The following is a 23432-nucleotide window of genomic DNA, read 5'->3' as shown; positions in this document are numbered from 1 at the left end:
GGTTGTAGATTTCCCATTCAGTAGCGTTTGGTCTCAAATGTGCGCCGAATGAGCGGGGTGGGCCCGGAAAACGGGAAAATTAACTATTTAATTAGATTTTCCTTTCGCTCCATTGGCGCTCTCGATGATGGCGGGTGCCCGCCGAAGGGAAAGTGTTCACCGGTTGGGTATTCGGTGGCACGTAGTAACTCTCTAATGAAACGTGATGGTCCCAAAAGGAGAAAGAAATTCCGTCCCGCCGGTAAGACAAGGGACCAGGCGGTCTGTGGGATCGATTGGGCCTTGCGAAAGGTAAGTTTATTTTTACCTTTCCGTCCGGCAAATTGTAATTGTTTTTCTCTGTCTCCCTCGCGCGCTAGTAGACTCACACGTAGGCTGCCTCGCGAAAGCGGTAAAGTGATTCGATCCACGCACAGAGAGCTTACGGCTTACGGCCACTTCTACTATGTCGAAGCAAGCACTTGCTCGTTGTAAAATGGGAAAAAACGAAACCAAAGCCAGAGCGTTTCCTCGTATTGTGTTAGGCCGATAATTTAATCAAACACAGAACGGCCGCAGCGTGCTCCAATGTAAACCGGATTAGGGCGAACGAATGAATTAAACGAGTTCAGGGCAACAACAGGAGGACATGGTTTTGTTGAGTCGTGCCGTAAAGGTTTGTTTAGTGGGATGGTGGCTATCGCAAGCCATAAATTTTCAATAAAGCTCATCGAATTCAATAATTCGTTTTGAAATTGAAACACTTTTCGTAAATTAAACTACCTATTAAACTTCTTGATAAATACCTCCTTGCCTTGCCAATAACTATAAAATCTTTCATCATCTTTCTACATTCAATTTTTTAGTATTTTCTTGTGTTGTTTCTAGTTTTCTTGTTTCTTGTTTCTAGTAGGATTGTTACAAAAATAACAAAGGGTTATCTTTTACTGTTTCCATTGACGGTAAATAGCATAATACAAAAACATCGGAAACATAAGTAAACTGCAAGCCACACTCGGTCCATTTGTTTGATGATTAGCTTCGGAAGAGATGAGTGAATACGATAACTTAACATTAACACCGCAATGAAGAAGATGATGTCCATGGCCAACGCGCGAACGTAGAATCCGTACAACGTACTTCTCGGAAAACTGGGAAAGTAAGCTGTTCGCGTTCTGTGAAAAGCTACAGATCATGGCCAAAGTTTTAATAGGTAAACCGCAAAAACCCCACTCACGGAGTCCGGTGTCGGGCTGGTCGAACGATAAAGTTCTCCATTTCCCGGGACAATTTAGCTTCAGGATTCATGGCCGGGGTCCAGCAGAAGAACAGAAACGGAAGGATTCGCACAGCACACCATCATCTACTCAGAGCACCATAGTTAAGTCCGTCTCGCGGGACAGATTGCTCGGGCCGGGAACGTAATAAAAAATGCTATTCTTTTCCGATGTCGACAGCATACAACTACAAATATCTGTGATTTTCACTGACCAGCAGGACGAACCGGATACGGAAATGGTGCCATCCTCACTGCAGGACAGCAAGCCATCCGGATCGTTTTGTTGTGCGAAATATGCAAATAACGTTTCGCGCACAGCCCGGGGAAAGATTTATTTGTCGGTCGTCAAATTTTCCGCTAAATTTCGTTCGCCTTCCGCTCAACCCGTGCACCACCTGGCCAACAAGGGGCTGGAAACTTTCCTTTCCTACTTTTACGACATTTCGTAAAGCTGGAATCAAAATCAACGGAACGGACAACACCTCGCAATCAGCATTCTGTGCGAAAGTCGATCAAACGATAAACTCAAAGGTTTTATGGCCAGAACTGAGAAAAAAGAGAGTGCATCGAAAACATTAATTATAATAGTTTTTGTAATTTAAAACATTATAATTGATTTGTAATGTTTATTGCTCGTCATCGTTTCTTGATCATCTTTTGACAGTCCGAGGATACGTTAGAAAACTTTTAAATGTTCATGTTGGCGTTTGTTAGTTAGAGTTTGTGAGTATTTATTCCTAGTAATGTTTCTGATTTTCTGAATCCCATCATAGGCGCACTCAACGATTTTTTAGTTTTTTAAACAATAGTGCTTTTAAAGAGATTTATATAAAGCAACAACAAATAAAGTGTAAAAATATGGTTATCAAACATCTTGGAGTATTTTACACATAATATCACTACGGCCCAAAGGTGGGCCACGAAGGTACAAACATTGAACTTGGCAATTTAAATTTATTAGTGATTTGGTTCACTTTTTTATTTACAAAAAAGGATAGTCATGCGTAGTTTAAGGCTATGTATTCATTAAGCAATTGAAAATGAGTATGGAAGCTTGACGTTGGAAGCGGCTAAGAAGTGTCCTTAAGAACTTTATCTACTTCACGCTTTAACTAAAGAAGTTAAAGCATTTCCTCGCGATTGCTTTAGAATTTGACAATTGGTAACGTTTCTTCTGAAAGCGTTCTTCAAATCGTTCACGGCGGCCAGCTGTAGACACTTGTACTGATGAGTTATTTGTTCTAGGATCCCTTTCGATTACCATTTCTCATATATTCTGTTTGTTTGTACGCCCAAGACGCACAACTCGGAACCGTCAGAATATTATTTGAAGCACGTTCCGTCGTCCGACGTTCGTCTTGCGTGCGCACGCGGCCTATTTTCGTCTTTTTCCGACCCCTTTTGAAGAGCCCTTTCAGCAACACCGGAGCCTCGGAATCGGCAACGAAGGACTCGCGCGCGCGCTCGCGTACGTTGGGAGTGAAATTCGAAAGTCGAGCCGCCCAGACGTCGCTGTGATAAAATTTAATCATAAAATATTGTTGCCCAGCCGACCCGGCTCTCGAGTTTCGGGCGACCCAAGGCCGCGCTGGTTGGAGCGCGTGATTTTTCATGCGAAATGTTTTATTACAGACGAGCCCGCACCCGCTCGACCGAGGTTTGGGAGCCCGACAAATTACGCGTTTTATTACGCCACTACGCTACGTTCTGATGGCAAGGAAACGAATTGCAACTTCAAACGCGGCAGGACGCTCGCTCGGGTCGCGGCCGCCGTTCGGGCCGCTAGTATGCTTGCGGAAGTGTTTAAGTGAAATTAATTGTTTGCCTTTGGTTTAATGTGTGCCCCGAGCCAAGGCTTGAGATTGTTCACCGGCGTCACTCATAATTACGGTCACTCGGAGGCCACGATCATATATAAAATGTTAATTCGATACTTTCCAAAACCAATTACCGATCGTAAAAGCTTATAAACGAAATCGTGATCCAACCGGAGAGAAGGTTGTTAAGGGCACACCGTTCAAGAACATCCGGACGATGACGATTGAACCGTCGAAGAGCAATCAAAAGCTCGCCCCATTTTTAATGGCAGCACCGCCTCATTGCCATTTGGCACACGAAGCTAGAAACCGAATTTGTATTGCGGAAGTGATTAAACAGTCGATTGTAATCAGTGCCAGGGTGGCCCTCCGCATTGGACACAGTACCAGCAGGAGATAAAATCAAATAGTGCCCACTTACGTCCGTAATGTACAGTAATCAAAGTGCCACGCTTTGCAGTAGCGGATCCGAGCGGAGGACAAAACCGATGATGAAACCCAATTATTGGCCAAGATTACACTGGTCGAGTCTTCAACATACCCTGCTTGAAGCTGTTATCACATCTAACAGAAGTAGACCACGCTGAAGGGCGCTCTCTCCCCTGGCGATTGTATGTGTGTGTGTGGCAAACATAATCCGAAAGGGCAACAAAGTTTAATTACAACGTATGTTTTCATTTCGGAGATTTTGACAGTTTTCAATGACCCAACTCAATCTGGATCGCCCGTCCGTGTGCGGAATGACGCCGTCGACACGGAGGAACGGAGGCGCTGGCGCTACCTCTTCGCCTAATGAGCAAATCGATAAGTGTCTGAAAGGAAGTTTGAGTAGAAAAGTTGTGGAACAGTTTTCAATATCAGAAAAATACTTCAAAAATACTGTGACACGTCGATACTTGTAAAAAAAATTAAGTGACCGATTGAAATGAAACTTCACATACGTTCATTTGAAGAGTGTACCAATATACCAAAACTAAATTAGGCTTGTAGCAGCGTCCTATGGTATCAAACGTCGAAACTTAATGAACAACCAAGTAACTAGAACCGGTTCAGAATTGATGGGGGTTGAGATTCAGTTGAGAACCGATTCAAGTTTAATTCGACCGGCTCGATAACCGATTGAAGCAGTGTACTCTGAATATACGAACAATACGAAATTACGAAACACTTAACCCAAAGTAAGTTTTACTTGTTAACGCACTATGTGTCAGGTATTTCATTTGACCGTTTCTATGTTCAATGTAAAGTCAAATCATCTTCTATTTACGAGAAATTGAATCAATTTAATATTTTCATACAACTCCAAAACGTTCGGGGTTACACATCACGGAACCTATCAATTCGCACGCTCCATCATTACCGAACTCAAGTTTCGCCAGTGTCACAGAGGTATCAAGCGCCCTCGGGCACGCTTCATCAGCTACGGTAGCGACCTCCACCAAAGCGCTGGCTCTGCGAAAAGTGCGTCAAAACCGTGTGTGTATGTGCGTGCGTGTGTGTGCATGTGTTTGGGATGTCCTTTGTGGGTGCTGCCAACGTTCGACCCACAGTTTCCATCTGTTTGCCGCGCTGTTTCGCCCACAACACAACGCTAAGCCTTTTATCGACACGTTCATTCAACATTAATTTCGGGCAGACTCCGTTGGCAGTCAACCGGGAACCGGCCGTTGCCGATTGCTGTTCAGCCGTTCTGGTTCTTGTGTGTGGAAATGAACAAAATGGCCGTGATTGTCAGTTAATTGAGCTGCAGTGCACCAGCAGCGTTCGCTGCGTGAGAGTGAATCAAATATACTGTGGGCCAGGGGCCAGTCTGTCGAACCGGAAAAAGGGGGGTCATCAATTAATTGGTCGGGTCGCGCCAAGGGGAGGTGAAAGTTGAGTTGAACTCATTGTGTTTGGTAGGTTGTTGAACCATTAATTATTTGAAATCGGTTAGTACTCAGTGTCTAATATCTTCTATACGAACAAAAGGACTTAAGTTGGGTCGGTAGGTCGCTATTGCATACTATTAGGCGTTTCGAAATTAACAGGTCCAAATAAAATTTCGATTGCATTTGTAGGAACATGATTAGCAATTTTTTCTTTATGCGCCACAAAGCAAGCAACTAGTTCCAAAAAATTATCTCTACGCCGTAGCGCGGTCTTCTATCACTTTTATACTCGTGTTATTTTCAGAGCAAAATCGGATACCGAATCCGGTCAGCACAGCTAATCGAAAAGCTGTAAGACATTCGAAAACAGATGGGCTGCACGTTAAGGCGTAACGATTATGACTGTACAACAAACTGAATGTTCCACTTGCAGCCAGCAAAATTATTACCACTTTCAAACAACGGAAACCATGTTTGTTAGGCAATAAAATCTTTCAACAGAACCGTTTAACGTTAGATCCTCACATTCCCCAGCGTCACGCTACACGAAGGACATGCTTTTTTATTACCTTCCTCACGCCGGACACTCGGGCAATTGGCAACCGGGGGCATTGCGACGGAGGAACGTTTTACGGTTTCCCCGTCCGTCTCCGTCATCCTGTTGCTCTCGTGTCATTGAGGAGTGCACGAGAAGCACCCAAGTGGCCGCACGCTTCAGTGGGTGTAACGGATTTCAATTTCAGTCACGCAACCGACTCGCTACATGGTGTCAATTAGGTCAGCAGGAACGGCAACATCGCGGGCAGAGCCAGCGGGAACACCAGCGCTCCACCCAAGGAGTGTCCGTGCAACAGCTCGTGCCGGGCTCTCGAAGCCTCCGAAGTGGGCCTTCCATTTGGGACCAGCATTCCACTTGTGGCATTCCACTGTCAATTGTGTCAATTACTTTTGGGAGCAGCTCGAATTCGCGTGCCAACTTCGCGAACCAACGCTGCCGTGTGCAAAATTTCTGACTCATTTCCGTCTCAGGACGACTGAGGCCTTTCGTGCAAGCGGCAAAAGCGATACGATTTCCCTAGCACAGGAGGCCGAACTGGTGGCGGGGAAGTTGGTGACAGTTAGCAAGAGGCGTATACCGTCATTTATCATTTTGCCAGTTTACGGGCCACACCGTTACTAGACCGCGCTGTGTGTGTCGCTGCTAATGGGGTGCGGCAATTCATTTCGAGTAGAACTGCAACACCTCGGTGTGGTTGACGCGCGTAAAGCGCATTCAACTGTGCCTCACGTTTCGGTAGAATTTCCTGGCGGATGTGGTACGGTGTGAACATGTTTCTAGTGCACCGCTGGCAAACGTATCATTCAGCACACCTGGAGCATTAATGTACTCCGAGCAGGTTGTGCAGCACCGGGATGGGTGGGACCCATTTTTAATGAAAGTCCATGTGACATGTGGAATGGGCTGGAGCAAATGGGCCGATAAGAATCCCTGGAAACCAACTGGGCGGACTGGCACCAAACTGCATTACGAGTACTTGGCGCTGATATGGGTGGGTGTCCGGTGAAAGCATCATTTTGCTCCAATTACACATTTTAGAAGCGACCAGCACCTGACCATAGAAATGTTTTACATGATAAAAATGTGTCGCCGCTTCGCAATCAGCTTATTGCAGACTCTACTCATCATGCCAAACCAATAAAACCAGGACATCATGTATAAACAGTATAAGAGGATTAAGTCTTTAAGGAAAACGAGATGATTGTAACAGTTGTAGATGATTATAGTTATTAGAGAGAATTTTCTCCATTACCCTTACATACTTTTCAGTATTTTTGTGGGGTAGAAGAACGACAAACTGCATTCAAGTAAGTTACGAATTAGCTGAGTCCCGTGATGCCAAACTATTTTAACCTTCCAAAAAATATAAAGATACCAGGCAAGAGCTTGTCCCTTGTCACCATGAGCGTCCGTTGAGTGTTCCAAGGTGTCAGGTACCCCGATCAGCGATAGGCAGACACAATTTTCATTTCATGTACCGTAAAACCAGCTAAATACAATCACTTATAATACCCACCCAAAAACCACCGTGAACCATTTCTTTGCAGCATAAAATTCAATTTGACGACAATTTTAACCGTAAAGCCCGTAACTTCCCCGCGCGCAGAACTTCCTTCCGTCAAACTAAGATACGCTTTTACCGGTGTGGCGTAAAAGGAAAGTCTGCCGATCGCACGGAAAATGGGCGCCGACGACAGTGGCACCGCGATAAGTTCCCATCCCGGACAAACGGGGACGCGAACTGTTCTGGCATTGTTAAAAGTTTTCACATTCCTCTGGCTCGGAAAGAAAATGCGCTCCGGTACGGAGCGGCCGCGTCCGGTGCGCATCATAAATCCCGTAATGAGCTTAACGAAAGCGGCCACTGATAAACGGGAAAATGATCGCTTTCTTCGCCGAAACTCCGACGGTCGACGTTTCTACGGCCGGTTTAAGTACCCCGGTGCCGTACATTTCACTACCCTCGGTCCGTTTGCTGTTTTTCCACGAAAAGCCGTGCCGATTCGCGTGCACTTTTGCCGGTGAAGCAGAAAAGGATTATCATTTGCGCGTCACTGTGTGTGTCAATATTTTATTTGTCCACCGAAAAACGAGGGAACCAAATATTGTGCTGTCCTTCCGGGAAAGCTCCCACAAATATGCCGAAACTCCCCGTTCTTTCCGAAGATGTGAGCAAATTGTCGCATGAAGCACTGCGACATGTCGACGAGCACGCAGAAAGCGCTGTCGTAAAATTGTTTCAAAATGTGTGGTATGGAGCAAAAGTGAAGAATAAAAGACAGGAGGCGACCACGGTGCATTTTTCCAAGGTTGTCCACCGTGGAAAAAAACGAAGAAAAAGACAGCAAACATCCATCCCGTGTGGTGACTGCGAATACGGGACGCTGCTCGGAGTCAACTACGGACTAAAAGGATTTTCCCACACATCGTTCTATTCGAAAAAAGGGACACGTCCTCACGCCATCCGGTAAACCGGAAGCGGAAGTGAGAGCGGCAGAAGCACCGTTGTGGTGGCGCAGTGGTGCAAATAAATTTGTTCCCTACCTGACACGCGACACGAGAACGAAGCAGAAACCTACCGCCATGCTGGAAAACTGCACAGTAAAATGCATGTAAGATTTATGTTTTTATTTGCCCGTTGCTCGGCTCGGCCAGCGAAAGACTATCAAAGGCATTGCACTGCGCACCCATCATCGCCGGGTGGGCAGCATAAGTCAACAGAATGCTAACTGCTACAGCTTGCACACTGCAGGCTACCGAGAGCTGGGGGGTCTAGGACGAAGAAGAGGACGAACGGAACGGGATTTTCCACAAAAATGATTCCCTTCAAAAGCCCGGAGGTTCTGGTCTGGCTATGAAGTACCGTTCCCTGCACAGCAGGTCGCTTTCTCTCTCTCTCTCTCTGTCTCTCTGGAAGCGCAGGTTTTATGGTGCAAAAGTGCTGATCCCACCGACAGCGCGGCGAACAAATCCCGTGGCCTGGGACCAGTGCAAATCATAAAAACGGCCACCGAGCTCTAAAACTTTAGCACCCATAGCAGAACCGGAGGTCCAGCAAATGGCCTCAGCCATGTGGTGTGATGACGAAAGCTTGCGCGTGAAAATCACTTCACACAAGAGAGGTACGGTGACAAATTTATGAGTGGACGATGCTGCATGGCGCACGGCGCGACATAAGTGTTCGTTAGAATTCTTAAATGATCATCGTTTGATTTTTTGCACCCATTTCGTTTCGCTTCCGTTCATAGAAGAGCAAGAATCTAGCGTTAGGACCGGTCGCTTCCGGTCGATCCTAGCGCAGTGCGAACAAAAAAACGGTAGGATCAGGATTGGCTGTAATTGATGATCCATCGATTACTTTTGAACCGGGCAGCGACCGGAGTCGCGCTGCCACGGAAGCCACGGGGCGGAGGCGGAGACATGATTTATTTTCATCGATTCGCCAACTTCGGCCGCCCCGTCGGGGGTTTAGGATTTCAGCTGAAGCACGGCGATGGGCAATAACAAAAACTAAAAGAGAGAGGGCTCACCAATACGGCCGATAAGGGTAACGGGCCAGTAACGTAATTTTGATTACCATTACGATAAATCTTCTCCTGGGGGCCGTTGTCGTTGAGAGTGCGAAAAACTTCGGCTGCGTGAGAAATGGCTTCATCGTCTTCAGCTCTCTTTCCCAACTATAGTTGGTTCCGTGGAACCGTGCGTTAATTATCCAGCTAACAAGGTGTTAATGGAAACCATACGCTACGTGATGCAGCTTTCCCGTTTGCCAGCGTAGTTTTATCGACCATCGTTTTGGGAAAGAGAGAGCGCGAGCTTTTTGGAGTACCGTATCATGTATTTGGTCATGACTTAAAGATTGGCCTTTGATGTGCCGACCTTAGGCAACAATAAGAAATGAAACTGAAATGAAATCCAACGAGTTACAAATACGCCTGAATGTATGCAGTAGCAAGGTATAAGTCAATTTATTGCCTTTCCTTTCGCCCTTCCCTGTTCAGCCTGCAAACCGAGGCATTAGGTTATTTACGATCAAGAGTATTTAATTACGATTGATTATAATGCTGTAACAATTGGCCATCGGTATCCCTGCGACTGGTTTATAAGTTTATCGATCTAATTTGCTTGTGATTTTCTTCACGAAAGCCACTTCTACTCGTTTTCTCTTTAAAGCTGTTTTGTGGATCAAAAACTATCAAAAAGGCTCTACGAGTCTCACGCCGTTTTGGTTCACATTTTCTGAATTCGATTTTCGATATTTCTACACCAATTACCGAGTGAATCAGATTCGCCTAGAATTATGCAATTGGTACAATAACAGTACTTTTCGATATTTTTAACCAAACCTTATCATGGACGGCATTACAGCACTTAAAACAACAATGGAATAAACATTAGCAATGCTTCGAAACAATGACGAGCGAAATCATCGCTTCACTTTGTCTACACTTTCACTTTGTCCAAGAACAAAACGGGATATTCTTCAGCTGAGATTCGCTTCGCTCGTTGATAAAAGGGCATTCCAAGATATCCCCGTACTGGCATACCATTCTGCGTGGACGTCTCCACCCTACGGAAGGCTCTAATTTAGTCCATGAAATTAGCATCTAATTTATCTGCAAATCACTGACTGGCGGGTGGCAACAATTGGCACCGAGCAAAGCATTAGTCGCGCTCCTAACCCTGGCCTCTGCGAATTTCTATAGATTCATGCCCAAAAACGCCGTCCAATTGTTGCTGAGTAATGGGCGGCAAAACGAAATGATGGAGAGTCAGAAATAACAATAAAAAGCCTCGCTTCCTGTCACGCTTCAGTGACGGTCGTGTCTTCTCGCTGTCGTGTACGGCTAGAGGCGTACAATCTTTCGAGTAAACGAGCCTCGATCCTCGCAGTACCTCATGCGCCGTAGAGAGTGCCACCTCCCCGAAATGGGTAGACTCTAGCATGATGGATGTGTTCTATCGAGTGAAACCGATCACGGCGTACGAGACACGACAGACCAGGTTGACAGATAACCATCCACACCGACTTGACATTCCTGTTCGGGGCGGCACTCTTTACTCCCGGCACAGATTTGCACACGGCACGGCGAACCAAGCATGGTTCCGCTTTGATTCCAATCGATGCAACAACCAGGTTCCGGGCCCGGAAGCTAGCCGGACGAACCCGGAGCCCGGCCGGAAGGAAGGAAGTGATTTTTCATAATCGGCGCCACGGTGGCCCACGTCGGGTTGGGTAATTGAATCGCTGGTGTCAAGTCGGACAACTCGGGAGCCTGTCAACTGTGGCTCAAGGGTATTAGTCGGACCTTTCAACGCAATCGACGGTCAGATGCCGGACCGGACCGGTTGGAGCTGTGGACACGCAACAACCCCGGGGGACACATCACCATCGCAAGACCCGGCGAAAGACCAGAGTAACGCCTGCGAAAACCCTATATTATTATTTTTGTCATCTATTATGGGAACCCGCAAACAAACCCACGAAACACCAATTCCATTTGGGAATCCCGTTTCTTTTCGGTTGTTTCGGGAAAGTTGTTGACTGTCGGCGAACAGTTTGCACAGCACTGTCGGTGCGCTCGTATGACATAATTGAGTAAACGAAGGCGGCGGCGGCCCCAAAGGTCGTTCTCATTAGGTGCTGAATCATATCGAGTGGTGGAATGGTTTTCCCGTTCTCTGCACTGCCCCCTCCTGCCAAAGAAGCTCGCTATCTTTATTTCCTGCATATCAATCATCGTCACATCGGCGCAGGAAGAAACTCGGCCCACCCGGCCGAGGGTGGCCCTTGCCCGGTAATACAATTAACCGAAAAACGAGCCGATGAGTGACTTGATTAATTGTGACCCCGAGAATTGAGCCATCGAAGGAAGTGAATGAAGCGAACTGTAGGACTACACCAGATGAGATATCGTTTTGCGTACACTCAGTTATTGTAATGCCTAAATAATATCCGATTGAGTAATGGAACGGATCATAAACCATTCTTTGCAGCAGATAACAATCAGCCTTTTATTTCACGTTTATTTCACAATCCAATTTTTATGGTGTTTCGTTTGAATTTACACCATTAAATATTTATGTTGACAGCTGAATTAAACCTATCTAAATAGAACAATATAAGAAAAGTTTAATGAAGTTCCTAACCAACTTGACATTTTAACTCGCATTCGTGAGTTGCTCTTTTGGATCGGATTCAGCCTTTTCCGGTCTTCCCACAATAAACCTTACAGTAACAAAAACCTTTCATAAATAAACCGCCATAAACCTAACCACTAGATGATACTTTACTGCCATTCTTAATAAAGAAAAGCCCTATCAATGAAGAAAAAGACTCTAATGCACTGAAGCCGTCGGATCAATTCAATCGATCAGTACGCCTCGCGTGTCTAATCGTTTTCTGAGTACCCGCGAGTCTCTTCGATCGTGTGTCGCACGGCACGTTGGGCTCAGAATAAAAGTCCCACAAGGAGCGAGAAAGAAAAACGAATAAAAGCTGCGTAGCACCAAAGTAGGGCCGGTTCCGAGGGTGGAAATAGAAATGGCACACCGACCAATGACACTGACCTCCAACACGAGGGAATACGCCATAAAAATCAATATAAAACCCATCCCCTAGGCTCGGCTCGGCTAGGCTCGGCCCGAGTTTACTTCTGGACCGAAACCAGGTCAGCTCCCGGTTCGCATTTAATGAAACCAATCGAGAGCCTTCCGTGGGCGCCTATCTCCTGCAATAATTGGGCCCTGTTTCAACATGTGTAGCGTGTGCCCGTAACAACGCACGGAACAGTGACGCACGCTGTGATTGTGAAATTAGCTCCGTGTTTTGCAGAATTACGAATCAAACACGCTCGGCTGAGCTGAAAAGCTGTTCGCTCCGAGTCATACGCAGCCAACGTTCGCCGGCTACCGTCAGGCTGATAAATTTCGACACGGTACACGCTTCCGTACTGCCGCTTCCGAGAAGTGCTTCTGGTGCAGTTAAGCACCAGATTCCTTCCGGTGTATGGTTTTGCGTGAAATGTGTTTCTAATAGTCTACGGGTAGGCACCGAAGCACCAGGTCCGGTTCCTAACTGCGGCAATCAAATTTAACAAACTCAACTCGAGCACATCCTCGACGCATCGTATTTCGTGCTATCGCTCGGCATTACATTCTCAGCGACGACGGCGAGCACATTCCGGCATTCGTCCCAAAAGTCATCCGCCTGATTTGAATCACTTTCCCGGGACTGCTGCAGCTACTGGCCGGGCACTAGGTCCTGGCAGTAGTTTAACAAACTAACGAACTCGCACACTGCTGCCACACAACGTTGCAGGTGCTCGTTTGCGTTGCAGTGGGAAGTAAAACCCCAAACCCGTGTATGCAACGGCGCGGAGCTCAGATTTGCTCACGGTGGAGACGCCTGGTGCCCGGAAAGTCACCCGCCGATGGAGGCGCCTGGTGCTTTGTTCAATTTCACTTCGCCAAGTGCCAAGATTGGGTGCCGCGCCACGATCCTTACCGACATGTGCGAGTGTGTGTGTGTGTGTTGAAAGATGTTGCACGTGTGACCGTTATCGTGTACGAGTATGATGATTAAAATAAACCGGCAGCTGCGAAACTGAAATCACGACGAGAGCAGAAGCGACAGATGCGTTGTGTGCTGGCAGAATGTATTATTCATGAGCATGAGTGTGCCGGATGGAAGCGGATGGCTTCAATAGATAGGATTGATTTGTTGATTTGGCGAAAGGTACTGAGCAGATGCTAACGAGAGAGGAAAATGTAATGTAGGTAGTTCCTTCAACCAAACACCAGTCTCAACCGTCTTTTAACAAGCATTAAGACTGTTTAAAGAATGTTTAAATAATGTAGTTGTTTTGAAGTGAAAGGTGTTGAGACCTGACAACAAAACGATTATAGTCCGCCAATTCAATATGATGTCTGCCATATTTTCTGTTATGCAAAGAATGGAAAATCTTCAAAACAAAGCCAGAGCAAACGAAACTTTATATTTATTATTTTTAATACTAACTCTAATTTACCAAAAGCATAGTAGAGTAGAGTATGATTTGTAAAATAAACCAAGGTATCAGAAATGTTACAAAAGATGTATGTATGTTGTTTCGTTGACAAATGTTTCTTTTCTGAAAACAATGAAAAAATCTGTAAAACTGTATTTGGAAGAAACTAAAACCGTTGGAAACGGTTAACGAATTATCCATTAAACGTGTCAATTGATAAATGTTAATTAACTTTTAAAAATAATATAGATCGAAAAATAATCTTATCGATTCTCGGAACGTTGGAATACGTTGAGCGAAATACTTTCTTCAGGCTGTAGAATGGCGTGTTAGCTGGTAGTCCCCTCGTGTTAACCTTTGACCCTAGATACTACTGATGGTGGTGCCGCCATGAATTCTTTTGGTCCAGTTATCGTTTATCTGCAGACCGAGACCGTAAAATCTACAACTTTCTAATCAATCATTAACAGCACGCTAATCGTTTATGTTACCCTGCCCAGTGTTCTAGTGTTGGCCCGAGGAAAATCGCCGTCCTTCAAAATTCGCACCCTCTGCACGGGTCGATGAAAATCACGTAAATTAATAAATTAATAAGCCTCGGCCAATAATTCACCTTGGCGCAAATTTGCCGTTTGCCCGTAACGACCGGCCATTACGCAGTGGCAAACGGGTGTCGCCAAATCGCGAGTCCCAATGGCAGCTTATCACGGCGCTACGTGGAATTTATCCACCTCGCGGCCCATAATGAACATGTTTCGCATTTCGAGTGGTGGAATTACTCGGTTTTTGGGAGGAACGCACGTGCCAAAATCCACTCAGACCACTCCTCAAACGATTCCAGGGGGGCCCTAGTGGCGAATTGGAAATTTATTACCAATATCTCGCGGCCGTCCTCGAGGGAAGGACGTAAAAATTTTATATGGTTATTCGCAGTTTCTGTTGCCGGGCAAGAGCGAAAAAACGGTGGCCTCCATTTTTGCACATAATTTCCAGCTCTGGCGCCAGCCTATGCTGCTGGCGTCCACCTGGAGCGGACGGTCCCTGGCTGGCTCGTTGGCTGGCTGGCTGGCTGGCGAGTGAGGTGGAAAGAAAATAAATAAACATACGCCTCGCCAGAGGGAGCGAAGGTGCGTTGCGATAATGAAATTCCGTTCGACCATCGTTCAGTCCCCGGCATCCGGCAGCCGTTTCGCCGTCCGCCGTCCAGAGCTTTATGTGGATTTTCGTTCGACGAGAACTCGAGGCAAAAAGTTATCGGTAATGAAAACGGCCCCCAAAGTGTTGGTCTCTGCGGACTTCCAACGGCAGCGGCATATTGCTTCACGTCGCGTATTCGCCGTCACATTCTCGCCGAAACTATGCCCGCAGCGGCCAGCATAAGGTGCGACCAGCGAAGGGCAAGAAAATCGAAGCGTTTCACTTTATTTCCAGCATAATTCGCCCGTTCTATACGGAAGGCCATTCGCAGGCAGTTTCGGCAGTGCGTGCTGAGTCGTGACTGCTTGACAGCGCCTCCGTTAATGCATAGCAATGACGTACGTACGGTGGACGGGCCACTTCCTTCGGGGGGACAATCGAGCCGAGCGAGCCTAGGTAGGTGATTTCCAATGCGCCTTTGCGCGAACGTTTCTGGTTGATGTATTAGTACAAGGCCCTTTCAGATCCGCATAGAAATAGGCTGCTTATTATCAGTAGTTGTAGAAAAACATAAAATAAGCTTTTTTAATATACCGGACAAACGAGTTAAACATGCAAGGGATTTGTTGTGACCTCTTAACTGAGACAAAAGAAACCGGATGACATCGGGAGCACTCCTGTTGCATATCTTAAGGCGCACCACAATCATGACACCAAATCCCAGTATCTCAAAACATAAACATTGTCCAAATTCGCTTTATATCATGCAATAGAAGCAATGAAATGTTGTCTTTCTTCGGGTATGCTCTGTTACTATTTTGCAAAGATTTGAAAATGTTAACTCGAGTTACCTGGATTCTATATTACACGAAGAAACGATTTTGTTTAATTGTCACATCCCGTGTCTGGGACAGGTAATGAATGTTCAGCACAAAGCTGCCGAAGTAACAATATGTTTCTAAACATAATAGTATGTCCATTCGGTTCATTGTTCCCCAGCTCTAGAATAACGTCAACGGAAAACCAGAAGGAGACCACCTGCTAGGCCAAGACACGCGACATGGACGCAAGGCTAAATTGTGAGGGATGCAAAATCGATATGCCGATAATTCATAGGGCGCAGCCGTTCGTCGAGGAGACTGCGCTGAGAAGAACACAAAAGTACTTCCCAAAAAAAAATTCTACCAACCCCGACAGTCGGTCCGGCTTCAACGAGCTTCAAGTCCGCTTAAGAGGAAAACACAAGAGGCCTGTTTTTTTCTTCTTCTCCATCGCCATTCGCCAGAGATAACTCTGCAATGGAACGGTTTCCTCGCCAGACACGAACGCATCGGCCAAAGCGAACCATAAACACGGGAAGACAACATACCACAGTGTCCCAGAGCTGCCACACTTGAGTGAAGGACTGTGCTACACGGTCACTGACGGGCCAGGACACTCGGGGGACATACGCGAAGTATATTGTTGGGTAATGATAGTGACAGAATGGCACGCCAATATTCCCGCGCGAGCGACTGGAGCGCAACAAGACGAAGAATTTCTTTCCACACGAAACCGAAACAATAAACCGGAGTTTCTTATGTGGAGAAGTATTTTTAAAGCAAAATCGGCGGCGTTATGATTTTGCCATTGATTTGCGATGTGGGAAACAAACGTGCGTATCAAGCTGATTTTGCACAGGAAAAAAAAGGATCGTGTTGTTCTCACAGCAGCCACCAGAGCGAGACTGAACGAGAGACACTGAAGCAAACATCTTGGTTCGATGGATCAACATTCGGGCAACGCGACCATCGACCATGTCAACCGAATGAAGACAGTTGCATCAGAAAGGTTCATTTTGACAAAATGTTCATTTTCTTTCACAACGAGACTCCTTGAAAATATCTGTAAGCTGTGTCCTTCATCCTGATAATCCTGATAAATGAAACCTATTTTGAATAAAAACTATGTTTCCATTAAGACTGTACAGAGAATTATTAACCCATGTGTTTTATGAAGTCATAATATCACTGGATAAGTATTTTAGCACATAGATTTCGCACTATAGAACCTTTACAAACAGTTTAAAGTTTTTTTGACTCAGTATGAAGTATTGTATTGAAGTACTGAATACATCCCATACGCCGACGAAGAGAAGAACAGACCATTTTACGCCTTTTTTCTGAAACCACATTGCAATGAGTTGCACAATGGGATTGAATGAGACAGGAAACAATCAGAACCTTCACAAAGTGAGAAAAAACGGCACACTGTAAGCAGATTTTTCCCGAACCCAAACCAGCCCAAAACATTGCGGTACTGAAATGAAAATTGTTTCCCTTCGAAGATCATTAGGAATATGCTGCTGCTGGTTCGGTAGTATGAAGAGATCAAAAATTTTGAAATGGAACTACCCTGAAAACACCCCCTTCAACCCACTGCAACAATGCTCCCGATGCCGGTAGCAAAACATTGCCTCTTTCCCGTACGGTGGCCGGCACGCATAAATATTTACCTACATGACCCAACGGAAACGGCTTGTTTTATTGGCCGGCCGAAATTTATTAATCCGCCAAATTGGCGCGGTCGCGTGAAACGGCAAACAAAATTTGTACCATGGACCGGTTACGTCATGATTTTCTCACGAATTTGCGGAGGTTACATCCGCGGTGAGAAAAAAAATCCGTTCCCACAAATCATAAATTTGCATACCCAGCAACCACCGGCCGCGAACGTTGAAAGATGGCCATCGTTGCTCGGCTGCTGATTTCGGTTACACGTTTTTTTGCGGAGTTTTTTTTACGCGCGGCTAATTGCAGCTTTCTTTGGAGCTCGGAAAAAAGATGAAAGACCTACACAGTGCTACAGAGAATAATCGGACCACATGTCGACGAAGGCCGAATGCTTCGCAGTTGGTCACACGGAATGTTAATCACAGAACGGTGGACGGCAATTCGAGTTTCTGGGGGCGGTTTCTGGGGAAAAATCGATATCACCCGCACGTGGTTTCATAAAAGGTGGAAAACTTTCTCCTTTCTCTTTCGTTCGCTCTCTCTCTGTCTCTGTCGAAGCCGTTCGAATTTGGACGTAAACATCGCCGATGCCATCATCTCGATGCTTCGCTGAAGTCACGTAGTCAGGAATGGAAGACGAAAAATAAATAATCAACCACCGAGCGCACGACCACCAAATCTGCTGATGGTTGTTGCATTCTGATGTCTCGGACCTGGAGTTGTTAACATGCCGGTGCCGGTTGGAAAGAAGTGGTTGAAACCTCAACACAGCCATGAGCTGGCGGCTTTCACCTCGTAAAATCAATATGTGCTTCTAACAGCTCTGCGTAGTGTTAAATGTGTTATGGAAAAATATCAACCATTTGGAGTGTAAACAGACTTTGAAAGAGTTACTTTGACGATATTTTACACAAACAATAAATTACTACATTATAGAAAAGAAGAACATCTTGAAATGTCTCAATTTTCTGCAACGGCGAATTATTGTCAAACCGATTTTATTATTAATCCTATCTGTATTAATTTACTTACACTCAAATGAGATTCGGACTCAGGCCTGTGACATACTTTAAGTCAACGCCAACCACTACTCTAAGCAAGACACGAGAATCTCAACATTAAATTGACGTTGTCCTCTTTCTGTATCTATCTCTCCCAATCTCTCTCTCTCTGGAAGGTGGGTCTCTATCTGATCCATAGCTTTTCGTTTGCTCCACTCAATCCGATCTGATTCCATATGGCCAATGTAATGCAATATGTATCGTTGTCACAAAAGTAGTGGGCTGGTCGGGGCCGGCCAACGCCAACAGATTGTTTACGCCAACCATTTCACCAACGTGGCCGGCGGCCTTGTGCTGCAAATTCGCACAACAAATCGGTTCCAAGAAAGAGTGACTCATCCTCGAGCCGGGAAGCGGACACAAAAATGATCATTGTAGCATCTCTTTCTCTCGAGAGGGAGAGACATTCCTTCCGCGGAGGGCAACGAAAATGACACGCCGGGTCGGAGTGACACGGAACTCCCACCGGGTTTGGGGTTTTAATTAAGATGTAACGGTTCGTTAGGCAAATGGCTAGCTTTTTTGATGGAGTCGAACCAGAACCAAAGGCCAAAGGCGGGGTAAAAGTTTGACAGTGACCAGCGACTCTCTGACCGTCGACCGGAAGTGAAGATGTGTTTGCCATCGTTGGCGGATCAATCGATGAATTTATGTTGTTTGGCTGTCCGAATTTCCGGGACGCGCTTTGGCAGTTTTTAATGTGTTTTCAACCACGGTGCGGTGCACGGTTCGGCGGCTCGGCCATCCGGGTTAGTTTACGAACCTTCCGATGGTTTGCGCATTTTCGCGGCGAAGTAATTTACATTTCTGATTAACCAAATAAGCAAACGATCAATCGAACGATCGATCGGTGAAGCGAATGCCGCCAAGATGCAACCGAAAGAGACCGTCACTTCGGTAGCAATTTAAAAGGGAAAATATTTGTTTTGTGTCCGCCGAACGTTTCGTTTCGATATGATTATTGAAGGCACATTCCGAAAATCAAATGTATCCGGTAATGCTACGCGAACATTTTTCCAACTTGTGGGATACAATGTTCTACAAATTTAGCTAGTGTTGAAATGCAATAAAACATCACCAAGTAAAGTTGAGGAACTTTTTGGAATAAATTGTATTAAACAACTCCAAAAGCTATCAACAAAATTGAGTTGTTGGTCGCTCTTTGAGCGCTTTTCATGATCGTTCAACTATAAGTCATTGTTTTAGATACTTTAAAGCTTTCACTCAATAAAACATTGCATACTTTTTGCATTCCCCGCTGATAGAGCAGTCGGTAGTGCTCTTCGCTGTCACGCAGCTGGCCTGGGTTTCGAATCCCGGGATCGGTTGTCACTCAACCGGCCATGGTTTCGATTCCCGATACCGGCGTGACAGGGGGGTTGGCGCGGGGCTAACAATCCCGCCCGTAAAAATGAAATGTTAGAGAGAGCACCAGAGATTAACATTGTCTCTGGTGCAGGCCAAGACCGCGCAGCGGTTGTAGAGCCAAATAAGAAGAAGAAGAAGATACTTTTTGCATTTTACAAATTGTTTCTGATCGTAAAAACCAAAAAGACTATCAGGAACGCACCGTTACGTTCATGCCTTTCGGAGTAAATTTAAATATTTATAGCCTCCAGAAGTCTGATTGCCCCAAGGAATCTGATGACGGGTACTAAAAAGACTCTACGCATGAATTACACACGTAAAAGGAGAATCGATAAAAGTCAAGAAATACGACCCCGCCGGTTAGCCAAAAACACGTTGATCATGTTTTTTCCAATTTGTACACTAAAACATCCGCCTATCGTTTCAATTTAATATTCAGACACATTTGTGCCAACAGTTCCACGCAACACGCAGTCGCTTTTCGGTTGCTATTCCTGGAGCGATCAATATTATAATCAAAATTTCAAACAGTTTCGTGTTCCATTCGAAGAAGCACGCCAAAAGGTATGCAATATGAACTAAGCAATGCTTGCGAGGTATGGTCTCCTCTTGCATTCGACTCCGGTTTTGTGACTTTTCTTCAGAATTTTCAACTATTATTTATGACGGTAAACGGTATTAGTGACGGTATTATTTAACACGGTAAACCAACTGGGTTATTTTAAATCTGTCTTTGTAAGCAATTACTAAGCCCTTACAATTACAATTTCAATTTCTTCCGACTCTCTTACAGTAAGATTCACGACTTATCGGTCGCCCTATTCAAATCAATCAAGTGACCAATACCCGGACCGGACAAAAATCAACCGGCCGACAATACCTGGGATTAGAACCGTAATTAGTCAGCTAACACCTGCCACATCCGTCCCGAACATGGTACCTGCGTCCATTAACCATTGTTTTATTGGGGAATGAAAAACATGATTTCCCCGTGTGTTTGCTTGCTAATTCGCTGGCCACGTACCACGAGGCGATACCGTCATCCATTAGGAACATTATCGATCCGGACTACGGACGGACCCCGGACCTGCACCGTGTGCTCTTGGTCCGCCCGACCAGCATCAGCACGTATGTTGCCATCCTTTATGCGCCACCTTACCTTCAGCTATGCGCTATTTACCTTGGCTAGCACAAATAAATGGAGCCGTCGAAAGAGGTGAACCATTCTGGGTTTTTTTACCAAAAACAACATTATTTAGGTGTGAATATTCAAATGAAATGGATCTACCGTCTGGCCGCCGAGTCCAGTTGGATCCAGTTATTAGTCCAGCGATTGGTGTGGGTCAAACGACAACCGTAGCGTTTAGGCCATCGTCGTTGGTCTTCAAATCATCATCTTCGTGCATAACCTTCCTACAAAGGACGATTCTAATCGAAGCTTCGCATTCACTATCGTCGTCATCTACGCTCCGCTCTGACGCCTGACGGCTGATCCGTTTATCCTTGCTGCTGCTTACGTTGGCCGTGTATTTCCACGCCGTCGCCAACCGGCTTCCGGGTAATCTTGAAAGGGCTCCTGCGGACGACAGACTACCAGTCTGTCTCCCCGGCTAAGCTAAGCTGTGGCACAAATGGCGAGCCTCTCGCAGACACACACATAGGCCGGGTTCCATCCCTGGCGATGACTAATGAAAGACGACCAATTCAAATCGACCCGCGCGAAGCTCGGCCGATTATTAGTAGGGGATGCTATGATTTCGCTTCGACAGCAGGCTGTCGTCGTGGAAGCCATTTGCTGACAATCGGCCGTGTGGCCGCCGGTTGTCTTGGCAGAAGTTGTTTACGCTTTCGCAAAAGCATTTTGCGCTTTCTTTTTTCCGCTACCCCACCCGATGAGTAGTTTCTTTTGTCGCTCGGCAGACCAATTACACGGCAGCAGGAAGAAGAACAGAACGAAAACACTCGTTTATTCAATGGTAATTTACGAAATCTGACAGTGATTCGGCAACGAACAGTCACGGAATGTGGAGCGAAAAGCATTTGTTGCTGCCACTGTTGCGCACTCGAGTGACAGGGGCACTCAATGGAGGATAACACTATCATTCTGCTCTAGACCATTAGTATAAGAATGGTTCGATAACCATTGTGATAACATGGAACTGTATCAAATAAAGCAGGGTTAGTAGTGAAGTTGTTGAAACATTATACTAAAAACGTTTGGTCTTAATTTTTGTCCTTGACTTGGAGCTGGATTTTTGTTTCGGGAATTTAGATATTCATATTCATGTTTATGATAAACTATCTTTCTAGTTTTGAGGCGTAGTTTGACGTATCTAGAGCATAAGTTCAATAATTTATCCAGTATTGCCGTTTATGAAGTGTACATTTGAGGTATTAAATGACGCCAACTTGAGCTATCATTCGCTGATCGCGATCACACAAATGTGATTTTGTAGATCAATTTCGGATTCCAGGAAAGTTCCAGAAGGTCTAGGTTGCTCGGCTCAGAGGCTTCCACTACAAACTACTGGAGAAACACCAGACGAATTATCCACATCTCTATAAACACCAATTTCATTCTATCATTTTCTCGAAAAACTATGTCTGTACCTTAGACCTTTCGACCTTTTGAGGAATTGTAAGAGTACGGTATTCTAATTACAGTAGCGGCTTGTTGGGAAGTGGAGACAAACACGCAGAGTGAGCCCATCGCTACTTTAAGTAATGGACCCAGATTGGGTCCTTCCCAAAAGATACATTCTGTTAATGAAACTGGTGAGAACACAAAAGGCCTCTCCGTCTAGTGTTTACTTTGCCATCAACCTTTTGCCTTCAGATGTTTAATTTTAAAAGAAGACACGGAAGGACACCAAAAGCGAATCCCTCGACCCCCGGCTCAGGACGCGGAGTGGAGCCACAAATTGTAAAAACGGATCTCCGTCGAAACGCCGTCCGGTCACATCCTACGACCGATAACGATCCGAGTCCGGCAGCGCCAGTGATAAAGATAATGATTACGATCGTAATGCTTACTGTGCACGGGGTAGGGTTAGGGTACGTAAGAGGACACCGCGTCGAAAGGGTCACCGCAGAATGATTGACACTCTGCAAACCGGAACCCGGACACTTACCGGAGGCGAGGAGGTGCGAGTCGGAGCAGGATCTCGGAGCCACCGGAAAGGCGCTCAATCAGCAGCCGTTGGCACCACACAAAATAGCGCACAACACCTTCCTGTGGTCCAAAGTGGCACAAGGCCCCTCCGGTCGGGCGACAGCACTTCACCGAGCAGTCACGGCACTCCGGACCAAAACCGCACACCGAACTAACGCGGGGCCGTCGCACGTCAAGCAACCGTATCGCGGATGGGCGCGGATAGTATAGACAGGCACACGGGCCACAGTAGACAGTTCTCTCTCCCGGGGCGACCGAATCGTTCGGCGTTCGAACTCGTTGTGAGGCGAACCACTGGAGAACGGTGCGTATTAAAAGGCGACTCGGCGTGCCGGTTTTCCTCACACACACAAAGGCGCGCCCCCGCTGCCGATTGCGACACGCTGCCGAAGTGTGCGTCCTCCGGAAGCCGAAAGCTCCCGAAACTGCTCCGGTTGTTGTTGTGGGTCTGCGGCTGTGATTCGGTCGTCATCATCATCGTCGTCGTCGTCGCATACCATCTGTTCCGCGCTACTGGGGCTTTTCACGGTCGCCTTTCTTCCGCTTGGCACCAATACCAGTGCAGGTACTGGTACTAGCCACACACACGCTCACATCACGCTGCCGAGTCCTTGCGTGCGTGGTGTGCTTCGATTCATTCATAAGAAGCGGTGCCGGTACCGAGTCGTCGCAAAATGATCCGAACCAA

General features: G+C 46.1%; 1 protein-coding gene across 2 annotated transcripts in view; it reads right to left on the bottom strand.

The window, feature by feature from the left end:
* LOC128269124 (calbindin-32) overlaps positions 1-22881 on the bottom strand; it is a 59657-nt gene extending 36776 nt beyond the window's left edge. For both annotated transcript variants that reach the window (XM_053006495.1, XM_053006496.1), the window contains exon 1: positions 22704-22881. The gene's annotated coding sequence lies outside the window, so the exon portion shown is untranslated. The remainder of the gene's footprint in view (positions 1-22703) is intronic.
* Between the last annotated feature and the right edge of the window lie 551 nt (positions 22882-23432).

The sequence above is a fragment of the Anopheles cruzii genome, chromosome 2, assembly GCF_943734635.1.
Source record: "Anopheles cruzii chromosome 2, idAnoCruzAS_RS32_06, whole genome shotgun sequence".
NCBI lineage: Eukaryota > Metazoa > Arthropoda > Insecta > Diptera > Culicidae > Anopheles > Anopheles cruzii.
The sequence above is the reverse complement of the archived record's forward strand: the minus strand, read 5'-3'. Positions and strand labels throughout refer to the sequence as shown.